This window comes from Chenopodium quinoa, unplaced genomic scaffold (assembly GCF_001683475.1).
Source record: "Chenopodium quinoa cultivar QQ74 unplaced genomic scaffold, ASM168347v1, whole genome shotgun sequence".
Lineage (NCBI taxonomy): Eukaryota > Viridiplantae > Streptophyta > Magnoliopsida > Caryophyllales > Amaranthaceae > Chenopodium > Chenopodium quinoa.
Window position 1 is genome coordinate 7,772,203 of NW_018743920.1, and position 12,321 is coordinate 7,784,523.

Here is a 12,321-nt window from a genome sequence, read left to right on the forward strand (position 1 = left end):
ATCCTAACGGTGGCGCACCGCCAATTTATAATGACTTTGGATGAGAAGAAATTTGATTGAGGGGCCACAGATGGCAAGGTGCCCTTCCATGTCATCAAAAGGTTATCGAAACTTTCTTGTTATTTGGTTGACATAAAAAATATATCAGTTCTTTAGATCATGACATATAAACTTAATTGGACATTGACTATTTCATACGAATTATATATTTATTTATTTTATTATGAAGCATAATTCTATTGATTTGATTTTGGAAAAAAGATTGTCGTAATTTTGTGCATCTTTTATTTCATAGAAAAAAAGAATAAATATCGAAAGTTTAGAATTATTTAGTCAACAATAAAGGAGTACTTTCTTTAGTGTTGATTATTGTACGGTGATTATGAGAAGTGGTTAGTTGTGTTTAAGAAACTAATAGAAAATGGATGGGGAAGGAAAGATGAAGTAATAGGCCTAAGCTTAAAAATTAGGGAATAATTTTTCTGGAAATATTTTTATAGTATATATAAAAAAAAACTTTATGATATTATAAGTTTGTGAGAAATTATATAAAGTATTCAACAACATTAATTTAGGGTTGCCCACCATCACACAAATTAAACTTGACACTATGACATAAATAACACAAAGATGTTCATGCAATTCCTACACTAACGAAGTAGCAATACAAGTTTGCCATTTGCAACACTGCGAAGTAAAAGTACGAGATATAAGTTTTTGGTAAAACATTATATATAGAAAATACCACCATAAAGCTAAAATCTTTTTGACTTGACCCTCAAATAACATTTGGTTGGCAAAGCGATGAGAAATTGAGGAATAAATTCAATTATTTTGTACAAGTTAAAATTGGTGATTTACAAAGAATATTACATATAATTATAGTGATTTTGAGAAAACAAATTATACTACTAAGATTTAGATTTTTTAGAAAAAAATTGTTTAAAGTAGTTTTTTTTTTGCAAAATAGATTGTACTACTAAGATTATAATTGTTTTTCCCAAAAGTATTGTACTTATAAAGATATTTCTTGAAAATGTTCACCAATCTTCTATACATATTGTTCATACAAATAAACACTCTGTATAGCACATGGATATTACTTAATGATCAAAGTTTAAAGACATCGAACTTGATACAGAGTATTACATAAGTCAAATAAAGATTGGATTCCATAGCATGGGAACTAACTAGTAAAGAATAAACGTTTGATTTCCCAAATGGGAACGTATCAAATGATCTATAAGAATGCATGCATGAAGAAGATATGATGTTATTATTAATACGTTGTTGCTTTTTCCTCGTGGGATCAACAACTTTGATCTCCCCCCATCCTGATGAGTTATACTCTTTACTAATGTCGGATTCCATGCATTCTGAGCATCTTTCTAGGCAATTCAAAACGCATCTTTGTATATCATGTTTTTCTTCGAAAAATCACATCCTTTTTTTGGCAACGTGTTTAGAAGAAAATTGGAGTTGCGGATGTTGAAGGTAAAACAAGTGAGAATCAATTATGTCGAAAGAAGTGACAATCGATTACGTCGAAAGAAATGCAAGTAAAAAAAATAAAAATAAAATAAGAGTAGAAAGATTGATTTATAAGGCTAGCTACAATGTTGCTTTTGATATGGCTTGTTATTCATATACTTGGGCTAGGCCTCCAGGGGACATTGTTTTCGCTCTCTATCTTAGAAAACTACCACATATTCCTATCCTTCGCATACTTTGCCCTAGTGCAAAGTATTATTTTATCAGCAGTATGTGTGTTGTGCTAGTCTAAAAGTTTTATAAAAATCGACATTTTATTCTAGATGTATGGTAAAATATAGGAAAAGGGTTAAATTATGGTAGAGAGGGAGAGGGCTAAGGGTGATCATAGCCGGGAAGAGATAAGATGGGGTACAAAATAAATCTGGAATAGTATGTGTTATGGGTAAATTTAGGTGAGTCAAAGTCAATGCAACTCAGCGGGGGTCAGCGACGAAGAGTAAGCATCGATGATTAAAACACAAGACTCCACGGACGAAGTATGGATAACAACCCCCTATATTCTAGGAAGTGATAAGCGCCAAGACTAAGTCTACCCTCCAGCGGAATCAACCCGTTATTGGGATAAGCTCAACACCATGAATCAAGAGGTAGTTGCCGAAAAATAAGGAGCTCACCCTATCACCTTGCAACAGCTACTTTCAACCCAAAAAATTATCTATGTAAAGGGAGGATACCAACGACAATGGACACATGACAACCTAGCTACTAAAATACATTGATCATACCCTATAATCCTTTTTTCGCTCGATATTTTATATATTGAAAGTTTGGTAGATCCTCATTCTACCCGCGGTTTTTACCTTCTTTGGGTTTTCCGCGTTACCAATTCCTAGTGTCGTTTCTTTATTTTCTTATTGCTTTCGTTTAAAGTTTTATCTAGTTGATTCGTAACCTAGATTTTGTTATTCAATCTCAATTGACAAAATTTAGCATAAAAAGTATGTTATAAAAAGTAAACTTAGGCCAACTATAAAGTCGATTTGGTCCCTCATTTGAATCTCAAAATAAATAATAAAAATAAAAGTCATGCATGATGGACCTTTTTCCATTGACTTATTATGACACATATTCTTGATAGAGGCCTAGACGGTGTTATTTTAACAAACAAATTTAGGCCGCCCGTTGATTAAAACACAAGACTCGACGGACGAAGCATGGATAACAACCCCTTATTTTCTAAGAAGTGATAAGCGCCAAGACTAAGTCTACCCTCCAGCAGAATCAACCCGTTATTGGGATAAGCTCAACACCATGAATTAAGAGGTAGTTGCCGAAAAATAAGGAGCTCACCCAATCACCTTGCAACGGCTACTTTCAAACCAAAAAATCATCTATATAAAGGGAGGATACCAACGACAATGGACACATGACAACCTAGCTACTAAAATACATTGCTCATACCCTATAATCCTTTTTTCACTCGATATTTTACATAGTGAAAGTTTGGTAGATCCTCATTCTATCCGCGGTTTTTACCTTCCTCGGAGTTTCCGCGTTACAAATTCCTAGTGTCGTTTCTTTATTTTCTTATTGTTTTCGTTTAAAGTTTTATCTAGTTGATTCGTAACCTAGATTTTGTTATTCAATCTCACTTGACGAAATTTAGCATAAAAAGTATGTTATAAAAAGTAAACTTAGGCTAACTATAAAGTCGATTTGGTCCCTCATTTGAATCTCAAAATAAATAATAAAAATGAAAGTCATTCATGATGGACCTTTTTCCATTGACTTATTATGACACATATTCTTGATAGAGGCCTAGACCTAGAGGGTGTATTTTAACAAACAAATTTAGGCCGCCCGTTGCATCTTTGTTGAGGTTTCCAAACCATTACAGAGTAATATCTAGCTCATTGAGTCGTAAACAATTTGAAAGTTAAAAAGAATAATTATTTTAAACATGTCTAAATTAGATTCTTTTTTAAGCATCTAACATCCTTAACACTTAAAAAATTGAAGGTAGTACCAACCCACTATATTAAATAGTTTAAGAAAATAAAAGAAATTTTCAAAGATAAGATGTAAATGAAATAATCACTAAATAGTACTACTATTGTACTGTGCATTATTACATTTTAAAACTCATACTACAAACCTATTACTTCCTCCGTTTTTTATAGCTGACACCGTTTGACTTTTACACTATTCACAAACTATGATTTGACTAACTTTTGTAATTTATAGCTACAGTAAAACATAGTCAAGTAAGATCTTATTTGAGTCGTCTCAATATATATTTTATTAATATCCACTTTATATAATTTTTCAATATCGAGAATTAGAGATATTAATCGTTAAAATAGTGCATTGGCAAGCGTGATAAAAGAAAGGAGTCAACTAAATAAAAACGGAGATAGTATAATTTAAGAGTCCGCAATCAAATATGTCATATAAGAGATATAGTATCTCTTAGTAGGAGTTCTATTCATCACATATAAGTTAACATGGTTCATTCCATTCTAATAAAAATCGAGTAATCTTGGATGTAGAACTTTTATGTTAAATCACTTTGCATTGTGTCACATTTTCAATATGAGACAACTAGTTCCAACTGACATGGGTGCTTTCATTAATAAATAGGGGGACTAAAAAGCCATTTTTTAAATGTGAACAAAAGCACGAGATGATAATCTTTGATTTGATTAGATTTCTAAGAAACAAGGATCAAGATGAACCCAATAATATCCCAAGAGAGCTAGCATTGCAACTAATATAAAGATACCAATATTCGTCAAAGAATGTGTGTAAAGGAAGCTTTTAGCTTAACTCTTAACAAAAGAATTGGCCACCTTATTGCATGAATAGAGACATATAGCATCTATAGTTTTGTAATATTCTTCTTTTTTGGGTGGATTACATTCTTTCTTTATTGTCGATCTTTCTAAAGATATACTAATATATTACAAGATATAGTCAATATCCCGTCAAAAATAAAAATAAAAAAAATATAGTCAACATTTTTGGTCCCCTATTCAAAACTTCCATAGTCAGATTTTATCTTGAATTGGATGATATCTTTCAAAGTTAATCATTTGTTTGTAGGTCCGTTCTTCATACTACTATGGAAGCAAGGCATCTCTTCTTCTTGTTCTTTTATTTATTATTATTTTTTTTCATGGTGAGATGGCCAATCAAGGCAATTTAGATTCATTTTATAGCTAATCTATTCATATCCAAATAAAACGTGTTTAGATTTACAACATTTTATTATAAAAGAGAAACAGAAAATTTACTCTTAACCAATTGCTTCATTAGAAGTAAAATTTTCAATTTTATGCTGATAAAGTTGACTAATAGTAAAGTAAAAAGTATATATATTGCTATAATTTTCGTAACATTCTCTTATCAAGTGTCATCGTATCAATAACTATTCTTCCATCAATTTTCCTTTTCTAAAACTTATATGATACTATTGGTCAAGATCAAATATAGTTAGCCCACATAAGAAAAGGAAGAGAATCAGAATAGAAAAGGCCAGAAGAAATTGATATGGTTGAAGAAATTGATATGATTCTCATAATCCTTTGATCTAGGGATATGCATATTAGCATATGCCACATTTTGTTTTCAATATTGATTGACCATTTTTAAATAACATTACATGGTAAGAAACACGGATGAATGGGTCTTAAAGGAGATACTCGTACTTAACTTAGGATCAAATCTCGTTTATTGGTACCTATTACAAAAAAAAAAAAAAAAAAAAAAAAAAAAAAAAATAAAATAAATTCTAATTCTAATTGTTAGTATTGACTCAATAGCTTGATGGTCCTAACATTTGTTGTTGGGCCTGATCCAATTTATTGTGGGCTTGACTAAGGCCCAAAGCTAGAATCAAGTGACGCCCAACAAACTCAAAAAAGGCTTAAAATAAAATTAAATCGTGAGCGCAGAGTTCGAACCTGCGCGGGCAAAGCCCACATGATTTCTAGTCAACCCCGATAACCACTCCGCCACGCCCACCTTCTGATAAATTTATAATACTCGTAAACTAATGGATTTTTATATTTTAAATTGGACCCATAATTTCCAAAAAAAAAAAAAAAAAAAAAAAAATTGGACCCAAATAATGCAAGTTTGTACAATTAATATGTCAATTACACTATAGCTAGACTAATTGATATATGTAAACAAGGATATGTACGTACTTGTTGCAAGTGAAATTTTTTCCGCCCTTACAAGCGCCTTTCCATTTCTTAGGGGGAGGTCCAATACCATCATCCCTAAAACTCGGTGATTCAGGCCAGATTCCGGTATCAAAGGAACCGAGTATCACGTTACTCTCGCTAGTCAAATTTCTTGGAACCACATTACCCTCAGTTATTCCCAAGAAATCCCATGACCTCGTTGTTTGAAGTTGGAGTGTTTTACTAGGAAATACAGACACCACTTCCTTCATACCTACCAAAACAATAAAAATCAATCAATTTACAAGCAATATATGGATCATAAATAATACTCCGTATTGTAATAATTTTGATGACATTATTTCTTACTATTGAGATTTTTACTCTCTTTCTCCGTTAGCCTTGCTGCGAAACCATTGAAACTCCTCTTGTAACTTCTTACCAAGGACTCTTCTGCCGTACTTTGAAATGTAGAGTTCAAAAAAAGAAAAAAAAAAAAAATTAAAAGGAATATCATTATGTACAAATTAATTAGAAATTTATTATAAACAAAAGAATCAATTTTCATTATATAAATACATACAAATCACAAAAGATAGACAATTATGTCTATGATAAGGTCTAAAACAAATACGATCACAAAAAATAATGATGTCTATGATTAGCACTTACAAAAAAAATAGAGTACGTTACATAATTATAGATTTATAGCTTACTGACCTGCCCTCTAAAACTTGCTGGAGAATATTAATGTGATACTCGGACGTAACAGCGTATTCCTCCGAAATTGAACCCATGTATACAATATAAACCTGCACAATTACATTTAATCGATGAATTCATTTTCATAATCATCAACAACGAAAACAACAACTACAACAATGTCGTAACTTGCCTTTCGATCATCATTAGCCTTAAGAGACAATGTTCCCGCAGCAAAAAGGCCAAGTACAAGGGTGAACAAGTGAATTTGAGAATACATGAATTTGGCCATTTTTTATTTGTGAGTTATTAAGTTTTGATGATATGATATGAGTATATGAATGATCCTCATTTATATAGACACAAAAAAAGGTAAAAATCAAGTAACTTTTTTAATATGATACTAATGGATATAATGCAATTATAGGTAGCATTAAGGAAATAAATCAATTATTTTTCACAGTCAATGGATAGAGTAGACTTTAGTCTAAATAATTATTTGACTTGATTTACTTCCAAATTTAGTGATTTGATGTATAATTAGTTTAACAAATTTGTTTATTATTGGGTGACTTAGGGTGCGTTGATGTGTTCTATTCATTTTATTAGACTTGAATTTGTCCAAATTAAACTGAACTTATTAAACCTTAATACCTTAGCGGGTTAGATAATTAGGGATAGTGGGGGAAAGGCAAGGGAGTCTCATCATCCCAGTGAGATTGAACCTCCAACTTCATGGCTAGAAGATTTTATCCTTTCCACTAAATCAAGCTTAACTTGGTTATTTAAAATCTTAAGTTACATACATATTACTTTGTACTAAAAACACTAGTAAATACATGATTTTGTCATGTATTCATTCTCAAATTAATTTTAATTTAGTTACTCCCTCTTTTTTTTTTTTTTGACAGGATGCTCCCTTCATTTTTTTTTTAAGTATTACACTTACTAAATGTGGCCTTTTTTTTTAAAAAAAAAAAAAAGCAAGTGTGTTACACTTCAATTTTTGGCAAGCAGTTCATTTTAATTAGGGGTGAAACATATACAGTTTAAAGCCGAACCGAATCACAAACCAAACCAAATTAGTAATGCGGTTTGATGTTTTAAAATATGGTTTGGTTTGGGAAATTTAAAAAAAAAAAAAAAAAAAAAATATTGGTTCGTGGTTTGGTTTCGTTTTGGATTTTGAAATACCGAAAACCAAATCGAAATTTTGGCCCATATCTTAGTTATAGCCCAATTCTGATTTTCTGCCCTACATATATAGGGATGTCAGTGAGGCGGATCAAGTAGGAGATCCGCCACCATGGGTCTCGGTTTGGTGGGTGGTGGGACTACCCGTAAAATTCTATCAAAATGATGATTAATTATCGATGTCACAATATGTCATGATATAATCAACATTTCACAATACTTATCACCCAACGCCAACAATTCAAAGATTAGATGATTTGAACCCGTAACTTTATGCTAGCTCTTGATTTCACGTTAATCAGTTAAAGTACTAATTCAACCAAAAACTTAAGCTCATAGCTGAGTTCCAAAATTAGTTTTTATACTCTATCACATACGAAGTACATATTCTAAAAGCTCGATATAACATTATAATTCAACTCTCTTTAAATCCAAAGTTGTATCCCTTGTGATGGGGATAAGCAATTAGTGAAGATTTCAACATGCTCTTAAAATATTAACTAAGGACTGTATAATACAACAGGACTCCTAACAATATGATTTCCATCAGACAAAACCAGTGATGCAGAAATGTGAGAGCCACTTGATAATCCCTTACCAATAACAGTTACATTGAAGGACTTCTTTTCATTCAATGATGTGAATGAAACAGAACTCGGATCCACCGTGACCTTTATTTTCTCCGCTGATTCGACTTTTGCTGTGTAGGTGGAATTAGCAACTCCAACATTAGTAACTGTTCTATAGACTTGACATTAATAGGTTTATCAGCATCAACCGCTGCAGAAATGGTAGGATAGTTAACATCCTTTGGTGACAAAATCTTTTTCGGGCAGGAAAAACCCTTTTTGCCTGAAATTTTAGTAATATCATCTTCTGTGTAACCTAACTTGCAGAGAAATTGAATGTAATCATCTTCAGTTGCTTCATAAACAACTCATAGGACGCGCTGCAAATGAATGAATAAGATTATGTCTAGTAGATATATCATATATGATACAGAGAAGAGAAGAACTGAAGAAGACTCAAGGCGTAACAAAGCCTTGATGCGCTTAGATAGATACCTGTAGTCATCAAAGCAGATTTAATAGCTGAAGGAGACCAGTCAGGATGAATTGATTTCACATACACAGCTGCACCGGCTACATGAGGACAAGACATGGATGTTCCAGATAATATTGAATAATTAACTGATCTTTTATCATTATAATTACGAGTTAATTCAGCATCAGGTGAAAACGCAGCCAAAACTTCTACTCCTGGTGCCGTGATATCAGGCTGCAGACTAACATATTAAAGAAAAAAGATAGAAGAGAGACTTGCAGAAAATAAATTTGAAGAAGACTGAATGATGATAACCTTGAGAATATCTGATGCAATTTTATTAGGCCCTCGAGATGAAAACGAAACAACAACAGGAGCAGAAGTGTCATTAAAGGATTCACTCTTTAGGATGTTTGCCTTTGGATCTCTGCCAAAACTCTATGAATGTGAGTGCAAATTTGACTAATTATTGTATACTACTATCTGACAAAGAAGTCTATTATCATACTTTGTGGAATTAAGGTAGGATATTAGTGCTTCAAATTCAGGGGATTTCAGCTCGACTGCAGCCATAGGTAAAATTCGAGAGAAATCTTCAACAGAAGCGCGTGCCACTACCCCAAGGGCACCAGCTCTCAAACCTTCATCAATTCCAGATCCATATGTACTGTCACAAACTACTATCTTCCCCTTCACTAACTTTTCATCTAAGCTGTTCGATAAACATAACCTACACACAAGAAGATTACCGATAATTTAAGACAAATTATAGTCATTATACTGATCTACAGAACTTAAAAAGTAGTACTTAAAGGAAGCAATAAAGATTACCAAGCCTGAAGCTCCTCACACGAACTTGATGCTTGTTTCCCATAAACCAAAGGGAACTTGTCTCCCTTTAATGTGAAGGTGTTGATAGAATTACCCTACATTTCAGCCATTTCAAAATTATCATTACATGTTTTTGTTAGAACTTTAAATCTTCAAATAAAATTATATACTATGATTAAAAAAACTTACAACTAAAGTTTTTCCATTTCCAAGGACAACTTTATCAAGGATTCATCGATCCATATCACTAGCTGCCACACTGAATAACCAGGGTGCAACACTTGCTACAGTACTACTCGCATTTCCCTCATTTCCAGCAGACTGCACTGTTAGTATTCCCTTCTGCATCGCGTGAAAAGCACCTAACGCAATACTGTCTGAAAAAATATCAGCTGCAGGTGATCCTCCTATGGAAATTGTAATTATGTCAACCCCATCAACAATGGCTTCATCAAAAGCTGTAAGAATATCTGATTCCGAACATTGCAAGCCCTCGCAAACTTTGTATGCAGCTATCCTAGCAGATGGTATCGCTCCTCTAGCAGACCCTTCTGCCAGTCCATAAAAACTTGCAGGATGTACGATCCTACCAGCTGCTGTCGAAGCAGTATGGGTTCCATGACCAACTTTATCCCTCGCAGAATCAAAACTTGTCCTTGCTCCAATAAGCTTGCTGCAGGATCAAAATTTCCAAAGCATTTAAACTATTGAGCAAAGTCAATTCAAGTGCTTACAGCAATTAATAAAAACATATTTAAATATAATGTAATCTTTGGAGAAAAAAATTGTTATGATGAACTTAACATTGAAAGTTCATTACAAGTAGAAGAAAAAAGGGTTAACCTCAATAAACAGTTCAACATAAACAAGGTTCCGCAGTACATATCATAGACTAATTAAGACTAGTAGAAATTCAAGGCACACACAAATGCTATCTCTTCAACTTCTAAAATTAGTTTTTAGTGATAAATATGTTTTAATTGATAGAATGCAGTTTCAATAAGTGAAAATCATTTTTTGATTAGGCCTTAATCAAATGAGATAGCTACATAGATTTCAGCATATTTTCATAACAATTGCATGCAAACTAAGATTAGAAATCAGGATAGGAAAATGGTAGATAAGAATATTTTACTTGTTGCAAGTGAAATTTTTCCCACCTTTACAAACACCTTTCCATTTCTTCGGTGGAGGGCCAAAGCCATCATCCTTAAAACTCGGTGATTCAGGCCATATCCCGGAGTCAATGACACCAAGTATCAGATTACTCTCAGAATGTGTGTTTTTAGGCACCACTGTCTCAGGCAATCCTAAGAAATCCCAAGACCTCGTTGTTTGAAGTTCAAGTGTTCTACTAGGAAACACGGATACCACTTCCTTCATTCCTGTCCAAAAAACAATTCATTTATCTTAACGGATCCTAAATAATTTATTTCATGTTAAATATAAATATATAATGTTTACATCGTCAATACTTACCCTTGAGATTTTCACTTTCTTTCTCAGTCACCCTCGCTGCAAAACCATTGAAACTCTTCCCGTAACTTCTAACCAAAGACTCCTTTGCCGTACTTTGGAACATAATAAAATTCAAAGTCATAAAAAAAACTTGTCAATCGTCATTATAAAATTAGGCTGCCTAGGCCAATTAGTACATGCATATAATTAGGCTGCTATCGAATTTGGTGTTAAGGTTAATAGACTCTCACCTGTTCTCTAAAACTTGTTGGAGGATACCAAGATGGTACTCAGATGTAACAGAGTATTTCTCTGAAGTAGAGCCCGTGTATATAATATAAACCTACACCAAAAAAGTCGCGCTTAATCACCAATTTGAGTGTACAATAGCATGATATATTGATATATATAATGATATGACATAAGTCACGTAACTAGATATTTTAGTAGAAAAAAAAAACCTATAACTTGCCTTTCGATCATCTTTAGCAATTAGAGATGATGTACCCACAACTAACAGGCCGCGTATGAGGATGAATAAGAGCAGTGGAGAATCCATGAATCTGGCCATTGAGAAATTGTGAATGATAGTAATTTGGTGATAAATTGAGGAGGAGTCTCATTGTTATAGTTGAAAGAGTAGAAGAAATAAAAATAATTGTTGGAATTAATTCAATAATGATGCAAGAAAGGAAATTCATTAAGGATTTGATTGCTTTCTTTTTTTTGCACCAGATATTCAGCTGCAAACATTTTGATTTGATCGATTTATGTCAATCACTTGATTTTTATTTTTAAACAGGTAGACAATGTTATGATAAAAGTCAACTCAAATGTGAAGATCTCCTATGCATGCTTGATTAAATTGGTAATGTTCTCTTGCAATATGAAACTAGTATATGGGGCTCAAACTATGCCCCATAGACAATTACATGGAATTTACAATTACACGTTTAATTTATAACTCACACTTCTCTTAATATAATCTTATTTATCATATTCTACCTTTTGATATTTGATTTGTGTTTAGTGTTAGCTAAACACCATTTAAACAATAAACTAGTGTGTGGTCTGGCCGTTTCACCGGATTGTTACTTTAATAAAACCTTGTTATTATATGTATTTAACCTTTTTAGTATTTTTTCTTTCTTTTTCTTTATTAGTCCTTGTGATTTGCAAGTGAGGTCTTTGAATCTCCTTAGCCTTATCTAAAAACGTCAATGTGCCACGTAAGTAGTCCTTTTTTATTGCGCCACGTCACCTTTCCAACATCTCATAACGCCACATCATCAATCAAACAATCTTAACACGTCACCCAAGAAATCAATATTATTTCGTATAATACGCCACATCACCCAAGCAACCAACATTAAATTCGAACCATCAACCTCTTATAACAAAGATGACTATT

General features: G+C 32.7%; 1 pseudogene; it reads right to left on the reverse strand.

Annotated features, from left to right (window-relative positions):
* Positions 1–7,961: 7,961 nt before the first annotated feature.
* LOC110688596 lies at positions 7,962–11,481 on the reverse strand (annotated as a pseudogene).
* Between the last annotated feature and the right edge of the window lie 840 nt (positions 11,482–12,321).